Source organism: Protopterus annectens, chromosome 2.part1 (assembly GCF_019279795.1).
Source record: "Protopterus annectens isolate FY-2018-M chromosome 2.part1, PAN1.0, whole genome shotgun sequence".
Classification (NCBI taxonomy): Eukaryota; Metazoa; Chordata; order Ceratodontiformes; family Protopteridae; genus Protopterus; species Protopterus annectens.
This window is the reverse complement of record NC_056729.1, coordinates 267,219,680-267,243,136: the sequence shown is the minus strand read 5'-3', so window position 1 is coordinate 267,243,136 and position 23,457 is coordinate 267,219,680. Positions and strand designations below refer to the sequence as shown.

At 38.9% G+C, this 23,457-nt stretch overlaps 1 protein-coding gene across 1 annotated transcript in view; it reads left to right on the top strand.

Moving 5' to 3' along the window:
• The window catches only part of BDH2 (3-hydroxybutyrate dehydrogenase 2), a 285,246-nt gene that overhangs the window by 248,294 nt on the left and 13,495 nt on the right, over positions 1 to 23,457 (top strand). The window lies entirely within an intron of this gene.

The window sequence follows — 23,457 nt, the reverse complement described above, 5'->3', positions numbered from 1 at the left end:
AGAGAGGTAATTTTAGGCTTCCTCTCCTCATGTTTTAAAATTTTCATTATATTTGGATCTTATGAGGTCAGCAGATATGTATGCAGTCCCATGACTGCAGATCTATACATGTAATCAATTTCAAGGAGGCCCATGCCTCCTTCAGAGTGAGGAATATATATATATATATATATATATATATATATATATATATATATATATATATATATATATATATATATATATATATATATATATATATATATATAAAAGTTTGGTATCTGCACTGACAATTATATTTATTTGATAAGCACAAAGCATTTTTCTTGTTTTCCAGTATAAGCGATCCAATACCTTTTGGGGCCAGTCAGTCGGACAAAAACTGTTAGTTAGAACAGAAAGAGCAAATTGGTTTATATTTTGGACTTTATTTCTAGATGCCAAGGCTATTTTCAATATTAGTTTTAGTCTTCTGGAGTATTCCTTACAGAGTTTTATTTGTATTTATTCATGTTTTATTGCAGATCCTTCATCAATTCCCAAATATTTTTACACTCCCTCCTGCTCATGTTCCTTTATATCAGATTCCTGTCCCAGACTGCTATTTTCTTGGTACTGCAACTTTCCTGCTTTAAACACTTCTTTGCACATTTGTCAAGACCAAATGACATTCGGACTTCCAGGATAACTAAACATTGAGTAACTAGCTCTCCCAGTGTAAAAAAACAGAAACTCAAAAGAGAAAGCCAGTGGACTTGTATTTCTAGTTACATTTCAGTAACTAGCTAGTAACTGTACTGCCTGGATGCCAGGAAAAAAGAAGTACAGAAGACCTGAAGGAAAATCAGCTACAAAAGGTGAGAAAAAAAAAACACTGACTGGGAAGAGTACTGCAGCTGTTCAGCAAAAAGCAGTGTAAGCTCCAGGCATGACTTCCAGTAACCTAGAGGAAAACATAAGACAACTGCACACAGACCTGATTAAAATAAAACACTGATAGAGTATATCAACTCAAACAACAAAAGACTGGAAAAAAGCTTTAAATGAATATTCAGATGAGATGATAAAACTGCAAAAATCAGAGGTCAAAATGAATAAAAGGCTGGCTGAATATTATGAGATGGTTTAAGAAGAGATGTTTAAAAAAATAACAGAATTAGAGGACAGAGCACATAGGGAAAACCTGAGATTTTCTGCTGTACCAGAGAAGCTATAAGGAACAGACTGTGTTAACTTTGTAAAAGCACACATAAACAACTGAACTGGTATACCACAACACAAGTTGTTAATTGAGAGGGCACATCATGTGTATGCTCCTGGCTATGAGAAAGCAACGTAGACCTTTAATAGTAAAGATGCAATCCTACCAGTAGAAGGAGTTGATTCTGACAAAACTATGGCAAAAGGACAAAGTACTAAAAGTAGGAGATAACAGAGTGTTTGTAAAGGATGATTACTCACTGTGCACCAGGCAAAAAATGAGTACATTTATACCACTATTCATGGAATGTTAAGAAACAAGCATGAGATTCAAAATGCTATCCCCAGCTATCTTCAAAATATTCTTTCCTGGACGGACATAATCACTTTTTGATACAGTACATGCTAAGGAGGAAATACAAAAGTTTGTCCAACAAAAAGTGAGCTGTGAAACAGAAGGAGATTCTGCTTCTTGTTCTTCTGGTAATAAAGACCACAGACAGACTGTGCCAGTGAAACCTTTTCCAATGTTACAATGGAAAAGCACAAGAGTTGACTAGAAGAATTGACAGTACATTGGAAATGAAGCAGAGGCAGGAATTGGGAGATAGTGATGAATAGTAATAAAACCATTAACTTGGAAATTGATGAATGTGGGATTATAACACAATAATTATATTTGGAAAACAAAAAACCCTGGAAATACTGGACTTTTTTGACTTTGTTAAACTTGTAGGGGACTCTAAAGCATATGCCCTATTTCTTGTCATTGATGTTCGGAAAAATACTTAGGAGAGGGGATGAGAAGGGAGAAAGTTAACTGTAAGTAAAACCAGTTTTTTTTCTTAATAGTAATATTTTTATAGAGAATGATTTTCTTTGTTTGCTATAATGTAAAGTTTCCTCAGTTATTTTTAAATATAATGGGGATACTAATATAAACATATGCTCCTGTTTTTTTTCTCTCTTCAGAAATGTAGGCACTGCAAAAAACAAAACAAAAAAAAAAAAAAAGAAAAAAAGAAAAGTCTGGTCAGACATGTATGACAAAAGAAAAAAATATGTACTTTGTCTCATTCTTGCATAGGATTAAGGCCCTTAGCTTGATCTAGTAACACATTTTAAAAGAAAGCAAGTAAATGAAAAAGAAAACTGAATATTATAGAGCTTTTTTCTAGTAAATAAATGTATGCTTTTAGTAGCAACTTGGTATCTGGTCCTCATGTCTCCATGGAGACAATCTGATAAAGAGAAATGGCTAGGAGACATTTTCTGAAAGCATTCAAGTGTCTTCCCAGCTGGGAGAGTTTAAAAATAAGACAAAACCAGACAGCACTTAGTAGAAGCACAGGCTATATTGTGCATCTTAGTATGGATAACCTTTCTTTTAGGTTAACTCAAGTCAATGAGTGTGGCTGTCAGCTTGGGACACTTGTTCTATTGGGAGGGAAAACTTCAATATTTGAAGATGTACATAGTTTTATGTGTTAGTATTAAGCCAATAGGTTTTAGGGAGTATTGGGGATGTTTTTTGTTTTGGAGGGCTTTCAACAAAACAAAACGTTTTGTGAGATGTAACATAGGCTCAAGTGGATATGACAAGAAAGAACTGTATAAAAGATCAACCTGCCAAATAGTGTATTCATGTAACACAAAAGCTGGAATTAGACACTTAACAAAAAAGCTGTTTACACATAAAATGCGGGAATAATAACTTTTTAACACAACACTTTCTGTACTGTCTTTAAATGTCACTGGTCTCGCAGATAACTACTCTTTCTTATTTGTATTTAACTATATTAAAATGTAGAGTGCAAATAACTATACTACAGGAGACATACTTGGAAAGAACTGAACATGTAAATTTGATAAAAAAGGTTTTCAGGATGGTTATTCAGCAAAATATTTGGGATAAAGGAAAAAAGGAGTACTTATACTAACTGAAGGAGAAGCTCCAATAGTGATAGAAGAGGATGAAAAAAGATAATAATGGTAGATTAGTACTAAGGGGCTACTGGCAAGGGAAGAGGATTACACTTGCATGTATTTATATTCCACCTATGACTGCTATAATGGAGCGTAAGAAAATTCTGGAGAAATAATCATCTTTCAGCAAGGAATATTACTTATAGGTGGAGACTGGACTTTGATTTGCAGCAGTGAAGATGTGTCAGGGTGGCCTAGAAGGGAAAATATAACAAAGGAGGGCAGATTTTTGAAGAAATATATGGAAGTATTTGGCATGGAAGATGTGAATTCAGTACTAGGAGTGCAGAGTAAATTTACATATTATTCCCCAAGATACTAAAACTGGGTTAAGCTAGACAGAATTTACATTTTGTAGGAACATGCATTTAATTGAAAGTCTTGAAACATACCCAATAATCATTTCAGATCATGTGCCAAAATGAAAAACACAGGGAAACAAAATAAAAATGAGACACTAGCACTTTCCTGTCTATCTGTTGAAAAAGAGAAGAATTTAAGTTCCTGGTGTCATTCAAAGGGGATCCAGTGTCTGTCTGCCTGGGATGACATGCTCGACAAGCCACGCAGCTTTGCTAGAGACGGCTTGCACCTGTCACCCTTAGGCTTTCGAATACTGGCCAAGGCTCTTGCCAACCCCATAGTGCCTTTTTTAGGCAAGGCTCAAAAGACAAACCAACCGCTGTAAATAGCACAAGTAACAAAAAACTGAGGGTAATGCTACTCAATGCCAGAAGTCTAAACCTCAAAATGCACACACTTGAGGCACTCCTCAGTATGGAGAAAATCGATATATGTGCAATAACAGAAACCTGGTTTAAGGCACCAGAGAGCACCCCAGTACTACCAGGCTACAACTCATATCATACATTTTGGCCACAGAACCCAAACCGAAATACAAAAGGTGGGGGCATATCCATATTCATCAAGGATACTCACACCTCCAGGTTAGTGGCATAGCATGATGCTTCGGAGATCATCCACATGCAACTAACAATGGGCAAAACTGCAATTCAGATTGTAGCTTGCTACAGATCAACCACCATGTCCCAGGACCCCCATTCTGTGTTTCTGGAAACACTGAGAAACATAAAGGTCCTACCAGACACCCTAATATTGGGTGATTTCAATTGCCCAAACATTAACTGGGAGAACTACACAAGTACTAACTCTCTTGCCCAACATTTACTAGAATTTATAAACTCAAACGCCCTGGTTCAACTGGTCAACACTTCCACCAGAGGTGACAACACATTGGACCTGGTCATCACCAACATGGACGACCGGTGTTCCACACTGGAGGTCAACCGCTCGCTGGTTAGATCTGACTGTAAACAAATCACTTTGGATATCCACATTCCGCCCCCACCACTGGACAAGAAAACCACCGTGAAAAACTTTTCAAAAGCAAACTTCACGTTACTTAAGACCGAGGTGGAAAGTTTCAAAGCCCCCATGCTGAAGGATAACGCTGTCCAAGCTGCAAAATCCTTTATTAATGCATTCTACGGGCACCTACAAGAATGCATGGATCATGCCATCCCAAGCAAAACTAAGACTCACTCCTCCAAGAAAAGGAAACCAGTCTGGTGGACCCCTGCCATAAACAAGCTATACAACAGAAGGAGGAAACTAGTACAAAAAAGAGTAAAATCCCAAGAGGGGAAGACATCCCTGATCAGTATCAGCAAGAAAATATGATCCCTCATAAAATCATCCAAGGCGAGCTTTGAAAGAAAAATTGCCAAGGACTCCAAAGATAACCACAAGGCATTCTTTAGCTATGTCAAGAATCTAAGTGGCAATACTCAGATCTGCTCGGAGTTAGTGCAGAATGGCACAAAATACACCGACCTGACTGATATCGCCAACATCCTGGCAGACAGGTTCAGCGCAAACTTCACCCTCCTCTCACCCCCAAAAGGGGCCATAACCATACCAGAAAAATGTATAGTCCCTGAAATCACAGACACTTAGGTTAAAACAGCCCTCTCCAAAGTCAAAAATACAGCATCAATGGGACCGGACGGTGTCCCAGGCTACGTCCTACATGAGCTCAAAGACAAACTAACCCCTCACCTAAACACACTGTTCAAACTCAGCCTCTCCACAGGCTACATACCCACAGAGTGGCACACAGCAACAGTTATTCTGCTCCACAAAGGTGGAGCCACAACAGACCCCAGGAACTATCACCCTATAAGCCTGACTAGCTTGATCTGCAAGGCTATGGAGCTCATCATCATGGAACTCATTAACAGAGACACTGGGAACCTCCAAACACTAGACTCTACCCAGTTCGGCTTTGTTAAGGGCAGATCATGCCTCCTAAACCTGGTGGACTTCTTTGAGACAGTTACCAAGGCTATAGATGAGGGAAAGGTGGTACACACAGCCTACCTAGACCTCGCTAAGGCATTCAACACCCATTCTGGTATTATAGACAAGCTCACCAACCTGAACATAAACTCCTATGTCACAAGATGGGTTGCCAACTGGCTCATGGACAGAACCCACATGGTAAGAGTTGCGGGAGCTAGGTCTGATTCTAAACCGGTTACAAGTGGAGTTCCCCAGGGCTCAGTCCTAGGATCCCTCTTGTTCGACATATACTTCTCAGAGGTACAGGCAAGCACAGGAGGACTATGGCTGACCAAGTTTGCAGACGACTGCAAACTAGGGGCTATAATTGACTCTCTGGCTGACACAGACATCCTCCAAAAGGGTCTCAATGAGACGGATACCTGGTGTCAAAATCATGGCATCAAGCAAATTCCAAAAAGTGCATAGTAATCCCCTTTGGAAAAAACAAAGTACCCATAAACTGCCACATAGGTGGTAGTCCCCTAAATACGGAAGACATAATAAGGGATCTGGGGACCCAAGTAGATAGTAATCTCACCTTTGATAATCACATTGCCAAAGTGATTAGAAAATCCTTCTACATGGCCCACCTAATCACAAAAGGGTTCGCATCCAGATCAAAAGAGGTCATTGTGTCCCTCTACTCATCACTCATCAGACCCATCATAGAGTACAACACCCCATTTGGGATGTACCTTACAAGACACCTGCAACAGCTGAAAAGACCGCAGAAGTACCTCACCAAGAGGATCACTGGCCTCAAACAGATGCCCTATGCAGCTCAGCCGAAGAAACTCCAGCTGTACTCGGTTGCATACCACCTACTCAGAGGTGATCTCTGCCTGACATACAAGGCCATGCCCAACCCAGAATTGATGGACATGCTCCACATAAAGAAAACCTTATCCCCTCGAGCCACACGATCTAGGGATCTAAACCTCACCACAACAATAAATACGACGTGCTGGAGGGATAGATTCCTGTCCCAGAGACTTCCCATGCTTTGGAACAAGATCCCAATCTACATTAGACAGAGCTCCTCGCTAACTCTCTTCAAAAGAAACCTTGATGAATGGATGGGAAACAAAGTTTACCTCGGGGATCACTTCAGTGGCTATGCTAGACAGAGGCACAGGGAACTAATCTAAGGGGGTGGCGAAAGCCAACACATTCTAGCTAGGCTTATAAATGCCTTCGGGCAGATAGCCTAGTGCCTACCTATGAACCTATAAGAAATGGGTAGTGGAAATTATTCAGGAGATATTACAGAAGATAGAAATTTCTTCTGAAAATATAGTTAGGGATTGGGATAAAATTAAAGTGGAGTTTAAAAATATGGTGGAAATGAAAGAAAGATATGGTTAAGAAGTAACAAGAATTATTTAGATGGACTGACAAATGTTAAAGTATTGCAGAATCGGGGGAATCTCGCAGAATGAGAAGAGGAGCAACTGCCGAATGCTAAATAGAAAATAAGGGCCACATGAATTTAGAAAGATTGCTGTTAAGCAACTGTTTTTTGATAATAACTGTAGAGTACACAAACTGTTAGCACAATGGCTCAGGCAATAGAAAATAGAAAGGGCTGTCGCCAAGCATAGGGAGTCTATAACAAGGAGGATAACATGAGATCCTGTAGAGGTCTCAGAAATATTTTGGAAATTCTATGAAAGCCTGTATATAGCAGAAAAAATATGGAAATCAAGAAAAAGTACAAATGGAACTGTTTACTGAAGAATTAAATATGCGAAGGTAAGAGGTAGATGAGATGCAATTATTAATAGGATAGGAGGAGATGAGATAAAAATGGTGATATATAACCAATCCACTTCAAAGTCCCCAGGAATAGATGGTATTCATGTGGAAGTTTGGAAGCTAGAAGGAAAAAAAGTGATACAGATCTGGAAGGTTTTGTTTAACAGCATTTTAAGAGGAGGAAAAGTACTAACATCCTTAAAGAAAGCGGTGGTGGCTGCAATATCTAAAGAGAGTAAAGACCCATCAGATCCAGCGTCATACAGGCCCTTTCAGTACTAAACCATAATTATAAATTGTTTATGTCTATAATGGCTAAAAGAATGGCAAAAGTGATGCCAAAACTGATATAGATTAGTGTGTGGCTATGTGGAGGGGAGGCAAACATTTGACAACATTAACAGGAACATTGATGACCCAGAGGGAAGCAGAATTTTAGAAAACACCACTGTTGATGATGGTTTCTGATGCAGAGAAAGCATTTGACAGAGTAATCTGTTACTTTATGAACAGGGTAATGAAAGCATTTGCATTCCCTGATAAAATAATAAGGTTGATTAGGATGATATATGTGGGATTGGAGGTAAAAATGAAAGTGGGTGGGTTTGTCTCTGATAATTTCTGCTTGAGCAGAGGAACAAGGCAGGGGTGTCTTCTTTCCCATTTGTTATTTGCATTACATTTAGGACCACTGGCAAAGAAAATAAAGGACTCAGAAATTCAAGGATATAATTGATATGGTAGTCAAGAAAAGCTGTATCTATTTGCAGAGATGATATGATTATATATCTGACAAAATCACAAAAGGACATTTCATGTTGTGGAATATTTGAGCCAGTTTTAAAATCTTTTTGGGATACAAAAATAATGAAGCTAAAACAAAGGCAATAGCTATAAATTATGTACCCACATATAAATTGGTTCAGCAATATCCATATTTATGGGGACATGACAAAATGAAGTACTTAGTAGTACGGATTAAAAATTATTCCAGTGTGGCAGCTAAGGATATGTGGGAAGAGACTAAAAAGCTAATACAAACACTGAGAAATTGGAAGCTCTGTTATATGGGCATGGATAGTAAGATACAAGCAGTTAAAATGTTTTTAGTCCCTTTAGTTTTATACAAAGTTTAGGCATATTTTTATCAACCAGATCAACCAGAGGAGAACTTGTGGATAGCAATTAATAAAGAGATAAAGAATCTTATCTGGGAGGGCAAACTTCAAGTGGGATAAGCTGATTCTTCCAGTAGTAAAAGGCAGTTTGGGATTACCTGATTTGAAGGGGGGGTTTCAGAGATACACAGTTAAGGCTCCTATACACAGTACAAGCAGAAACCTATAATTCAAAGTGGAAAAGGGTGATGATGAAACAGAGGGAAACTAGGAGAGATTGGGACTTTGGATGCAGATCCTTAAGAAAAATAACAATAAGCATACAAAATGTTATATTCATAAAGTGGCAGAAAGTATTCTTCTAGGAAGTAAGTCAACACTGGAATGGAGAAAAGAGATTCTGCCAATAAGGGGTGACTGCAATGAGGGATACAGACAATATGCAAGAGGGACAGGAATTTATTGGGGAAAACTTGTAAAAGAACCGAAGTACTGGGAGCAAATAATAAGAGAGGGAAAGGTAATAAAATGGGAAGAGGCAAAGAATTTGTTTGGACTGCAGGCTAGAAATTGCCTTCCCTAGAAAGGATTGATATCAGAGTATAGGCAAAAAGAAAGAAATAGGGGGAATCTTAAGAGAAAGACCAGCACTGGTAGAATTTTTAGTAGACTCTAGAACAGAAGTTACTGCTATAAAAGGAATAATTAGTACAGCATACAAAGTATTGCCTGCTAACTTTAAGAATCAATTAGAAAAAGAAAGGATTGCTAAGAGAGATTGGATAAGTAATTCACAAAGAAACAATGGGGGATATGTGTATGTCTTCCAAATATGCAACAAAGTCTAGAAGATTTAGGATCCTCACTTTGAAGTGTTTACATAGATATTTTATACCCCAAGCAAACTCCAAAGAATTTTTTCTTAGGTAGACAACATATACTTCAAAGATTTTTTCCTCAGGTAGACGGCAAATGCTGGAGGTATGATGGAGAAGAAAGAGGTAATTGGGAATATATTTTCTCAGAGTATAATGAGTTGGCAGACTGACAGAGTAGTCTGCAGGGAATCCTTACAGAGTTACCATGTGATCAAACTCGTGTAACTAAGGAGATTCCTTTTTTGAGCTATGATATCGAATCAGAATTGTCTAGACATAGTAAGGCCTTGCTGAGTCTAATTATTGTGGCTGCCAAAAAAAGAAATTATTAGAAAATGGAAGTCAAAGCCTAAACCAGCCTTACTAGAAGTAGTGAATATAGTAACAGAGATAAAACAACTGGAATTGGAATCTTTAGAAAAGGGTAGGAGAAAACTACATAGAAAAACATGGGATTGTAGGAACAATACATGCAGAAGAGGAACAAGGTTTAAAAGAAGGCAGGATGTGAACGAGCTATGCACCAGGGATTACCTCAGTGTCACTGCTCAACAGAGGCACAGCAAAATAATGGGTATAGTTCCCCATACTAAAGGGGTGGCGTAAGCCACAAAACTATGGGCTAGGCTTGTAAATGCCCTCGGGCAGATAGCCTAGTATGAACCTATGAACCTATGAACCATTTGAATGACAAGTAACTGGATAGATTATAAGTGCTGTATAATGTTTGGAACTAAAACGATGTCAATGTGGTTTGTGATGTATAATGTTTGCAAGTAAAATTATGTCAATATGGTTTGTTTTCATTTATATAAATGCATGACTGCCAATGTAACACATGATAATTTAATAAAGATGTTTCTTGTTAAAACAAATTTGCCCTTTCTTATGGCTTAGCTGCAAAGTAGGTTGCTGCTGTTTCATGGTCACTGTAATGTAATTGATCAATGCAGGATTTATCTTTTACATCTGTAAACACTCCTTTTATCCATGAATGCAGGATGCTGTCAAATGCTTTTTGTAATCTATCTATGCCATATTTAGATTATTCCTCTTTTTACAATTCTCTTTATTTAGCAACAAATGATACTTTATTCCATATGACTTTCTTTTGTTACCCTTTTGTTCTATTGGCATGATTTTTTTCCTAAATGACTATAAACTGTGTCTGCATCAATTCCAATATATAGTTTATACATTGTCGAAAGACAAGTTATTGGTCTGTAGTGTTTAGGATGGCTTACAGGTTCATTCTAAAGGAAGTGTATCATTTTTCCAGTTAACCAGGTTGGTGTCTGTTCCTGATGCAAATATAAATAATTTTTACCCAGGGCTAAATCTTTGCATAAAGATGTTAATACTTTGAGCGAGAAATTAAGTAATGCAGCTTAGCCTGGAGATTTCTAATTAGGAGCTTTTCTTCTCTGGCCATTACTTCATCACATTTTATATCCTTTACATTTGAACTCCATACTGTTTATTTTTTCTGTCAATTCGGCATCTTGTTAGATTCTACAGGATCTTCATAAATATTTCTCCAAGATGTCGTTATTACTTCTTTTTTAGTGATGTTTATATTCCTTTTGTTTTTTTCGCAGTTCTCTATAAATAATTTTTGGGTTATCAATTAAATGCTTATTATATACTTTTCTTTTTTTTATCTGTATATCTTTTAAGTTTTTCTGCCTGTGCTGCTATCTGTAGTTTATAATTTGCAATGCTGTATGATAGATCTTCGTTTGTTCTGATATTGTGTGTTGTTTTTAACACAGCTACCTTTCTAAGTATTTCTGTTGATGTGATACCTCTTTATTGTTCTAACAGTGACACTTCTTGTCTTAATTGCTTTATAGTTTTCCCTTTTCAGTGCTTCCATTATGGCATTTTATTTCTTACCTACCTTTCCCATATTGCTCTATGTTTTGTGGTAAGAATTCATTTGTTATTAAATTAATTGCACAGTAATATTTCCTATTTACTTCTGTTATAGCACACAAGTTTCTATCACTAGTCTTGATTACTTCGTTAGCCTGTTTTATCAGACTTCTAATATTTCGGGTCTTATTACTTTCTGTAATCTATTTCTTTAATCTTAATATGTCTGTCCATCTGTATTAAATCAAGCAACTATTCCCTTCGATCATCATCTTCTAAACTGAGAGCACATATCCTCTTCAGCTGCAACCTATGTCATCTGCTGCACCTTCATGTGGGAGCTCATTGGCCCATCACTCTACAACATTGCCCGAGTCAGAGTTGACACTGATGTTCATCGTGTTTCACTGTTGCAGTCATCACTGTAGGGTTCTCCCTGCCAGCAGGCAGCCCTCGGTCGGCCAGAATCCCAAAGTCTGGGTCCGGCGTCGGCTGTTCAGTCATGCTCCCTGACGTCAGTGCGCCAGGAGTACAAAGCTGCCAGCCGACGCCATGTTCTCCAGTCTTTCTTGCCGTGTGGTGAAAGCAGTTTGCAAGTGCCGGTCGGCTGACACCTGATATTTTCTCGTGCTTCAGTCCGAAGACTTATTTCTTCTACTCAAAGCTAAGTACCCCATTGGGGAAACTTTTTTCTTGCTCCAGTCCGATGTCAGAAAAAGTTAATAATTGCATTTCTTGTGGGAAGCAAATACCTCATAAGGATTTCCATTCTTACTGTATTCCTTGTTTAGGCCATGACCACGATGTAGCTAGTTGTCGGTTTTGTGCTAGATTTAACCAATGTACGATTAAGCGAAAGTACGGTTTTGCTTTTCACTACTTCGGTAGGCGATTTAATTATAAAATGTTGTCGGACACGCTTCTGACTACCGGAGTTCACAAACGACGCAAGGATAAGGACAGGCCTCCGAGGTCAAAATCAGATGACGTTTTACAAGCAGAGCCAGCTTCTGGTTCGGCCGTCATCAGTGAGGCGCTTTCGCAGCCCCTGTCTTCGGCCATTTCAGAACTGATTGCCGAAACAGACTGCCACAAGGAGCCAACTAGGCCTTTGAGCACTTCAGCTGCAGGACCTTCGGACAATGCTCCCTTGGATGGGTCCGGAGCCGCTGTGCAGGTACCGGCTTCCAAGGGGGTTTTCAGGCCTACACAGCTTCTGATAAAGGCAAAGCCAAAGACAAAGGCAAAGACTCCTTCTAAATCTAAGACACCAGCCCAGGCCTCTTCTGATCCGGGACCCAAATCCCAGAAACAGCTACTTAAAATGGCGGAGGACTTACTTACCATGATTAGGGGTTCACATCCCCCTCCAGACAAAAGGCCAAGGCAAGAATTGGATTATGATTCTTCTGATCAGGCATCTATTTCTTCAGTGTCTTCCTCTGACCAGGATTATTCTTTCCCTCCTTATGAGGATTCTGTTGCTGAGGAATCCATTCCTTCAGCTTCCCCCCTGAGAATTTTTCATTTGGGGAAACTTTACATGAAATGAGGGAACATTTTCACTGGGAAGGATAGGAGTACTCGGAATCTAAGAGAAGACTTAGGTCTTTCCTTCTTCTTCCCCAGCATAGACCCCTGGCTATTCCTCCTATTTTGGATATTGTGGATGATGCCTTTTCTGAGGCTAATTTAACTCCGGACTCCTTTCCTCCAGCCCCTGCTAAGCCCAACAGATATTATAGGGTCCCTAATTCCCACCAGTTCCTTTACAAGAATCCTACTGCTGATCCAGAAACCATTTCTCAGGGTCCTAAGGGGGTTAAGGCTGCTTCTGCTAAAAACCCTATTCCGACAGATAAGGATTCAAGAGCTTTGGAGAGATGGGGCAAAAAAGTGTAAACTTCTGCTACTTTATCTATTAGGGCTTTAAATTGTCAATTTCATATGCTAAAATATCAGCAATTTCTACTGTCTGTTATGAAACAAAAGCTAGCTACCATCTCTGCATGTGCAGATAATAAGGAATTACACAATTTGATACATGCCACTGAACAAGTGGGGAAGCATGGTTTACACTGTGGTTTTGATGCCTTGGAGGCTTCTTGCAGGGCGGCTGCCTTTGGCACAGTCATTAGAAAGCATGCTTGGTTAAAGGAACAAAATTTACCTGATCAAGTGAAAGCAAAGTTACTGGATGCTCCTGTTCAGCATAATGTTTTGTTTGGGTCTAAGGCTGAAGAGGTGATAAAGAAAATGGAGGATAAGGCAAAATCCATGCAAACGGTTAAGGATTTCTTACAAGTTCAGCCCCCCAAGATTTAGTAGAAATTGGCCAACAAAAAATTGGTCCTTTCCCAACTCGGACAGGCCTCAGAGGGGTAGATATAGCTGCTCCAGAGGGAGGGCCCAAGCACAGACCTCTTACAGACCAAGACAGTGGATTGCTTCCACCCCCAGGGGTGGAGAGGACAGACCTCAATCTTATAGAAAACAGGCTCAATGACTCCCCCTGCAGGGCTACAGGAACTTCTCTCCTGAAAGCCCCTCTCGGAGGAAACTATCTCTATTTCAGCAAAGTTGGACTTACATAACCCAAGACAAGTGGGTTCTGGATGTAGTTTCAAGAGGTTACAAATTCCACTTTCATACCTTACCAAGACCAAACGGAAGGCCAGACCTACCAAAACACCAATGGTCAAAGGCCTTAAACCAGGTGGGATCCCTCATGGCTATGAGGGCCATAGAACTGGTTCCACAATCAGAAACGGGGCAAGGCTTTTACTCAAGACTCTTTCTAGTTCCCAGAAAGCAAAATTCATGGAGACCCATCCTGGATCTGTCAGTCTTAAACACTTTCCTGGAGATACCAAAATTCAAGATGCTAACTCTGCAGCAGCTCCTGCCAATGTAGAACAAAAATGCATGGATGCTAACATTGGATTTAAAGGAGGCTTACTTACACATCCCTATCAGACAGCAGTGCAGAAAATACCTCAGGTTCAAGGCCGGCTCGAATCATTAACAATTCTCTGCGCTGCCCTTTGGCTTGTCTACTGTGCCCAGGGTCTTCACCAAATGCCTGGCACCAGTAGTAGCTTATTGCAGACTCAAGGGAATTCAAATTTACCCTTATCTGGACGACTACCTTATTCAAGCAGACAGCAAGAATGTCTTACTCCAGCACCTAGAATTTGTTCAAAATCTTTTCAAGTACCTGGGATTCACTGTGAACATAAAAAAGTCAAATTTGACACCCACGCAACAGATAACTTTTCTGGGTGCTCTTCTAAACACAACAACCCAGATGGCATTCCTGACATCCGAAAAACAACTACAGCTGGCTTCAGCTTTCAAAACCTAACTCAAATGACTGCAAGGAAATTCCTGCAGGCATTGGGTTACATGGCCTCCTGCATCCTTCTCATACCGTATGCAAGACTACATATGAGAAAAATACAATGGTACCTAAAAAGTGTATGGTCCCAGCATTGCCACAGTCTAGACACACAGATTTCTGTCCTACCTTGTCTACAAAAGGAATTTCTTTGGTGGACCAAGGCATGTCTTCACAACAAAGGGAAAGCCTTCAGTCTGCCTCCAGCCAGCCAAGTGTTAACCACGGATGCCTCGGATTACACATGGGGAGCCCACTTGCAGGGAAAAGGTCTGCAAGGTTTTTGGACAGAGGATCAGAAGCACCTACATATCAATTTAAAAGAGATGTTAGCTGTTCAGAACGCTCTCTTGGCTTTCAGGGATCTTCTACAACCAGGACAACTCCTGATATGGACAGACAACACCACAGTTATGTGGTACATAAACAAACAAGGGGGTTCACACTCCTACCCCCTTTGCAGACTAGCCATGACTCTATGGAACACAGCTCTAGCTTGCAATGTGGATCTACAAGCTCAGTTCCTGCCAGGGAAACAAAATATTCTGGCAGACAGCCTGAGCAGGAACCTGTCAGACCCACATGAATGGATGCTGGACACCCAAATATTCAAGATGATTACAGAAGCCTGGGGCTGCCCGGACATAGATCTATTTGCATCTCCCCCTCAACCACCACAGATTTTTTGCACAAGGACATTTCACAAGCTAGCATGGAAAGTGGATGCACTATCATTCAGTTGGAGAAACCTCTCGGGGTATGCCTTTCCACCACTACCTCTTCTTCCACGGGTGTTATTAAAGATCAAGCAGGACAAGCCCAAGATGATGATTTTACTGGCCCCAAATTGGCCTCGACAATTTTGGTACCCAACACTGATGAATCTTTCCCAGGAGCCACCTTGGATTTTACCTCAGATTCCAAATCTTTTGTCCCAACACCAGGGCCAGGTTCTGCACTCTCATATCAAAACTCTCAGCCTGGCAGCCTGGCGAATTCAGGGTCTATGATTAATCCTTTCCTTCCCAAACAGGTCATGGATGTTATTTTAGAAGCCAGACGGCCTAGCACTAGAAAATCTTATGCAGGAAAATGGAAAAGATTTTGCACCTGGATGCATGCTCAGGATTCGGATCCTCTCATTCCTAATATCCCTCTGATTTTACTTTACCTGACAGACATACTACATAAGGGTTTATCCTTCTCTTCCATAAAAATACATGCCTCAGCTATCTCTGCACATTACAATACAGATCCTCCAATCTTTTCCCATCCACTTCTGAAACAATTTTTCAGAGGAGCAAAGAATTTAAGGCCCCCTAGGACACCACCCATTCCTGCCTGGGACTCTACTATGTTCTGGAAAAACTCACTCTGCCTCCTTTTGAGCCTGCTGCCACGTCTGATATCAAGTACTTATCATGGAAGACAGCTACCCTGCTAGCTTTGACTTCAGCCAGGAGAGTCTCGGAGTTGCAAGCACTCATGGCTGTGGAACCTTATATTATTTTTCACCAAGATAGGGTGTCTTTAAGAACTAATCCTACTTTCATGCCTAAAGTGGTTTCCAAAGTGGCTTTAAATCAAACTATCCACCTGCCAACTTTTTTCACTAATCCTCAAAATAAGGGAGAAAGGATCTTGCATTCCTTGGATGTACACAGACAACTTCGTTTTTACCTGGACAGAACCAAGAACATCAGGAAAACAGAGCAACTGTTTGTTTCCTATGCAACAAATTCCCAAGGCAAAACTATTTCAAAACAGACCATTTCTAAATGGATTGCTCATGGAATCAGATTTTGTTACTCTCACCATGGAAAGCAAATCCCAGGAAATATTAGGACTCACTCTACCAGAGCTGCTGCTACTTCAGCTGCCTTCCTCAGGGGAGTACCTACCAAAGACATTTTGGAAGCTGCAACTTGGAGTTCGGTGCATACTTTCTCTAAGCACTATAATCTACCTCTTTACTCTAAGTCTAGGGCAGGCTTTGCTTCTGCAGTCTTGCAGGGCCTTCTAGCCGCCCCTTCTACTCTATGACCACCACCCTTTATTTCAGCTTTGGGATTCAACCCTACAGTGATGACTGCAACAGTGAAACACGATGAACATAGTACAGTTGTGTACACTTACCATAAATGTAGATGTTCGAGTGTCTTCACTGTTGCAGCCTGGGTTGCTGTCCCTCCTCTCCTCTCTTATTCTTTCATTAGTGTGGTTTCCTACTTCACCCTTCTTCTGAGGTGTATTTGCTTCAGGGTATGGGGTTTGATGTATGTTGTTTTTTTTTTTTTTTTGCTTTACTATTAGCCTTCATTTTTGGGCACCTGACATCTGGGGCAAGAAAAACTGGAGAACATGGCATTGGCTGGCAGCTTTGTACTCCTGGCGCACTGACATCAAGGAGCATGACTGAACAGCCGACGCCGGACCCAGACTTTGGGATTCTGGCCGACCGAGGGCTGCATGCCGGCAGGGAGAACCCTACAGTGATGACTGCAACAGCGAAGACACTCGAACATATACATTTATGGTAAGTGTACAGAACTGTACTTTCCTGCTCCTTGCCTTGCAGTGCAACTCCAACTGAAAATGCTGTACCAGTTTCCTAGTGAAGGCTTCATAACATCATCATGTGGCAAGTCATTAGATGCCTCCCATTCCACCCATTTCTCCTCAGTTTGGGTACTCTTTGTACCATCATGCTGTGACATCACCTGTGTTGGATTTTCTGCACTAAATCCTTCACTTCAGAGGTAAATCATAACTTCAGTTACTATTTCTTTAACAACTCCATTCCTAATCCTTTTTTCTACTTTTTCCCCCTTTGTTTTCTTATTTTTGTATTTTCCATATGCGGGTGCCTTTGCCTGTACTTCTCTTCAAATATTTTTGGTGCTGTTTTTTGTATTTATTAGTTTTGCTTTCTCCTTTGCATAAATATTGCACCATATCAAATCTCTTTTTCTTTCCCATGTCCATATTTCTTCTTCAGATATCTCCAGCACCACCTGTTTTTCCTTAATTTGGAGACTCATTCTCCATCATGCTGTGACATTATTTGTGTTTGATTTTCTACACTAAATCCTTCAATTTCCCAGTAATCCATAACTTCAGTTTTTTGTTTGATTAACTTCTACCTTTCTAGTCCTCTGTTCTGTGTTGCCCCTTTGTTTTTCTGTTTTTTGTATTGTGAAATTTTCCATTTCTGGGCATCTTTGCCTGTATTTCTCTTCAAATATCTTTACAGCTGCCTTTTTTGTATTGATTAGTTTGTCTTTCTCCTTTGCATAAATAGTGCACCATATCAGATCTCTTTTGCTTTCTCGTGTCCATATTTCTTTTTTTCAAAAATCTCTTAGTTTTGTTCTTTATATTTTTGCACTTCTTCTGTCTCTTATTTTTCCAGGTAGCCCAAATTTTCTTCATCTATGTAATGTTTTTCATAAACCTGCTGTATTAATGAATGCAACTTTGCATTTGAAGCTTCTTACAGTTTTTCCTTGTGCAAGTATTTTTCTTTTCCTCTAATTTCTCTCGTAATATTTCTGAATATATTCTATGTGGAAACTCTGTGTTTCTTGCAAAATAGTAACAATAAATAATGTCTTTCTTATTCTCAGCAGTCCACTCTGTCGTCTTTATGGCTCTTTTTTGGCCTGTCAGTTTTGTGTTTTTTGTGGCCTACTACTACTTTCTACAACAGGGGGACCATCTTCTCCCTGAGTTTGGCCTAATCCCATTGTAAGAATGTTTTAGTGTCTTGAGGATTCTCCACTGCCACTTTTTTCAGTCCAGCCATAAATGCATATACCAGGATTGTCCACCTTTTCTCCTCGGATCTGTGCATTCAGCTGTTTTTATTTTTTTTAACCTACCTGCCTCCATGATATATGCTATATAAGATAAGCCTACTTTTATGTTCCTATACACAAAGAACACAGACAATATCTTCAAACAACTCTTATGGATCCAACTGCAACGAAAGAACAACCAAAACGTCACAATACCAATACTGGAGCAGGATGAAAGGACTTGTAGCACAGCTCGAACAGTACGAACAAACAATACTTTAATAGATAAACAACTTCACAGGTTAAGCGCTTTCATCTGATACATACAGACTTCATCAGAACCGGTATTTTAAAAATACCCATGGTTTAAATAGCAACTTTGGCGCCAAAAACTTAACAAGCACTTAAAGAAACATAACCCTATTACACTTTAATGTAAGATAGCCCTATGTGCACTATTAAAATTCATTACTAACACCTGTATAATACATAAAAGAGAGTATATAATACATGGCAATATCCCTCTACTCTAGTACATAATTCCTATGCAATATATGTAGTAGATAAAATGTAGTAGAAAAAATTAATAAAATTGATATAAATACATATAGTATATAATATATAGTAATAAATACATTTAATAAATATAATAAAATATATATATCAAATAAATAATAATATTGTAATACCAAGCAGGTAGTCTATCTAGCTACGTGCATGGCCTGCCTGGCATTTTATATAGGAAAAACGGAGAGACAAATAAAAAAACGTATTTATGAACACTACTATAAAATTCAAGTTAAAGATATGAACAATGCATTGTATAAACATTTACATGAGAAAGGGGAGCAACACCATTTTAAATTTTCCATTATTGATCAGGTAGACAATTGCATTCAAGGAGGAAATTGGAAAATGTTGTTAGCATGTAAAGAAAGTAAGTGGCAAATACTCACAGATGCCACTAGGTATCCGGGTATCAATGAAAGCATTAGTATCAAACCTTTTTTAGCTATTAGCTAGCACATTTAGTATTCATATGGTAGATGCAATAGGTTATTTCTCTGGATTACATGATTCATTCATTAATTTCTTACACAATAGGTTTTATAGGATATTTTTATTTTATATATCTATTTTATTATATTTATTAAATGTATTTATTACTATATATTATATACTATATGTATTTATATCAATTTTATTAATTTTTACTACTACATTTTATCTACTACATATATTGCATAGGAATTATGTACTAGAGTAGAGGGATATTGCCATGTATTATATACTCTCTTTTATGTATTATACAGGTGTTAGTAATGAATTTTAATAGTGTACATAGGGCTATCTTACATTAAAGTGTAATAGGGTTATGTTTCTTTAAGTGCTTGTTAAGTTTTTGGCGCCAAAGTTGCTATTTAAACCATGGGTATTTTTAAAATACCGGTTCTGATGAAGTCTGTATGTATCAGATGAAAGCGCTTAACCTGTGAAGTTGTTTATCTATTAAAGTATTGTTTGTTCGTACTGTTCGAGCTGTGCTACAAGTCCTTTCATCCTGCTCCAGTATTGGTATTGTAACTCTTATGGATGTCTGAGTTATGACCCCCTCCAGATAGCTCCTGCCACTCAGTAGCTAGGGAAGCCTAATATATGGGAATGAATGATCTTAAGTCCAATTCAGGGAGGCGTGACTGTTGGCAGACATGAGGTCAAAGATCACAAATAGTTTCCAGTGCAGCCATATTGGTAGTGTAAAATGTCTAACACCTTTTAAAACTGTTGATTCAATAGTACTACTCTTCAAGTCTGGCTGTTACTGTGCAACACTGTGAAGGGTTGAGCTCCACTGTGGTTGCTGTGGTGTGTGTGAAAGTGTTTGATTTGCTTAGTTATAATAGTGAGGATAGATAGGACCCTAGTCTATTGAAACACACATTTGCATGTCTTTGGGATATGGGAGAAGGCTAGAACACCCAGTGAAAATCCAAGACACAAGAAGGATATTCAAACTGTGCACAGAAGGCACCATGGTTGAGAACCAGACTGGAGAACCTAGTGTTGTATGACAACAATTCTGACCACTGTACTGTGATCTTAAGTAATTCTGGATACACAGAATGTGGCTCTTGCCATCTGTATTGATTTTCCAGCCAGATATTCAGAATGAAATATGGCAGAACCAGGTTTCCATGTCAAAGTGTGAATTCCATGCATGAGGCTAGTAGAGGTCTCGGGAACACTAAGTGCAGTCTGAGAGATACTACAGATCTGAATTAAGTGCCACAGAAAGATCTAGAGGTAACAACTTTAAATAATCTCATAGTGTCTGTAACATAGTAAATCAAAACATATATCGGGTGAAATGCAGAGATTATAGGCTGGGGTCACATGAGCTGGATAGAGAAAGTTGTCCTACTTAATATATTGTTGAATTTGAATAATTCTAGAGTAGAGATACTACACTCAAGTAGACAAAATAGTCAAGCCAAAAAACAAGAGGCACGACCTTAAGTGGAAGCAAATGTAGTAGAAGAGAAATCATGAGTACATTTGTATGGGGTTAAGTCAAGCAGGTTTAGATCTCAGTGATTTCTTAGCTGGGCTCAGTGATGTACCTTTTTGAAAAAACATCACCATGATGTTGCCATTTCAAAGTTATTTGTTATAGTCCAACATTATATGTTATGTTTTGTGTTCCGTCCTGAAACTTTTAATGACAATTGGATATTAGAAAGGAAAACTGGCTAGAGTAAAGTCAATCTGAATCTCACTAGGATTGTTAGCCACATTGGAAGTGCTGTACAGTGGAACAATTTGGTGCTTTTGCCTGTAAAAGTTACAACCCTTTCCACTTTTGACATGTATTATAGCTTCTTGAATGGTTCCTTGATGCAGGACTGGACAAGCTTACTGCATTGTTAACATTTAGACTAGTAGGCCCCAGTTGATTCATAAACTCTGTCAGATTTGATTGTAATAGGGAAGTGCAGATTGCTCAGAAATTACATGCACACTGTTGTTATCAGTGGCTCTTGGAGCTCCTATTGTCTGAAACAGCACATGTACTAAGAATGTACACCAGATTTGAAGCTACTGTGTTAATCTGTCTGTTTCTAGTAACATAAACTATTTGTTAGCAGTACATAGCCTTATTTCTGTAATGCTACTCTGGCAGACTTTTACTGAATAGTTTGAAGACGCTGTCTCTGATGTTCTTTTTGAACACTGTAACACTAATTTTAAAGGCAATCTGCCTGCTGTACTCTTACCTCTGAGAGTCTAGCCAAAGTTAAAAATAAATCCCTGACTGTGACCCATAGTGGACTGGAAGCTTATTGGAGACACAGAAGAATGGTGGACTCCTGCAGCCTGGAAATAGGCATCTGCATGTAATTGCCCATATGACAGTGGGCCCAGCATTGTAAGAGCACACATGCATTAGGCTGCCACAGGGAAGGGACTAGGAAGAAAACGTCCACAGTCCCCCAGAATGGCTGTCATGGTATGTGGCTCCCAGCAACATCTCTTACTGACTTAGAACAATGAGAAAGAAAGGAGTAATTAATAGCCAGATGGTGGAAAGTGTTACAAGATCAACAGGGAGTGGAGATAGGAAGGGAAGATTTTACTGTCAGTGTGTGTGACCATAGTTGTCAAATGCCAAATATAAATTTCCAGGATATAAAATGCAGCAATGAGACAATTTTAGCCAGAAGAGGTATTTAGATTGTGTTTAATTTCATTTAATTAGTTTGAATATGAAATGTTTATTCATGTAAAGCTGCTACATGTGAGGAAACTCACTCCTCAAAGACTGACTTCAATGATCAGCAGCAGGATCAAATTGACAAATACTAAACTTTTTATTTTATTCAAACAAAAAAAGGTCACTGAACAGGTCAAGAAGAAGAGAAGTAAGACGTAAAAGGGACAATTAATAGATATAGTGTTAGAGCTGGATTAATAGCATACAAATGGGTGAGTGTGGGGTGTTAGCATAAACTCTAGGTCTCAAACCTTTATATTCTTTTGACATACTGGGTTCAGAGGGGATCACCTGCATTTCTTAATTCATAAACTAGGTTACAGATTTTAAGATTACTAGGGATAACACACTGATGGGAAATATTTAACTGAATATAAGCTATTTATTTATGTTGAGGTTCAAATACTACTATATGTCATAGGGTCAATCCCAAATTACGGCAGTTTACTTGCATTCTCAATAAAGCAGTATATTATTACAGGGAACATGAGTTTCCTGATCAATAAAGCAGTATATTATTACGGGGAACATGAGTTTCCTGAAGTAACAAGTGTACTGCTGTAGATGTTGAGCTGCCTGGGTACTACAAATATGTGCTCTATTTGCAAACTTCACACCCTGTGACATCATGTGGGGGAAGATTACAGCACTAAGAATGTTGGAAAGGCAGTCCTTTAAAATAACACAAAAACATCTGCTTTCTGTACTAGAAACATTACAGTGTGACAATATATATAGTAAAGCAACTCTGCAACTCTACAAGGTTCCTGACTCATTTTGCTGCAAACAGGTGTGTCATGCTTTTTGATATTCATATTCTTGGTACTTATTTTAAACCACATTGCAGTGCCTACTGTCAGAGAAAAATGCAACTCTCATGATTATTTTACACAAAATGCATATTAACTTACAGTATCTGCACAAATAAAATGCTAAATACTTATGTTAAAAATGATATGTAATGTACAATGTATAGTTATGTAAACCATAGATACTTAATTGAAGTTCTATGTGTTTCACAACAGCATTCTAATATTAAGCTGTAAAGTGTACTAACAGTTGACTGAAAGTAAAGAAAGTACTGAAGGGGTTAAGGGATGTACTGTGGACCACAGAGTCTGGAATCCCCAGGAAGGGAGGAAAGTACACAATGTGAAAGAGATTTTGTTTTATGTGAGCTCGGACCTTCACAGACTGGGATGGGTAGTTACAAGGAATGTTGGGGAGATAAAATGTTACTGGTACTGAAATTTACAAGGTTGAAAACAAGACTGGTAGCCAAGCCAGGCTTGTCTTTTTCTAAAATATTATTGTTACTAAAAACATGATTAAGTGT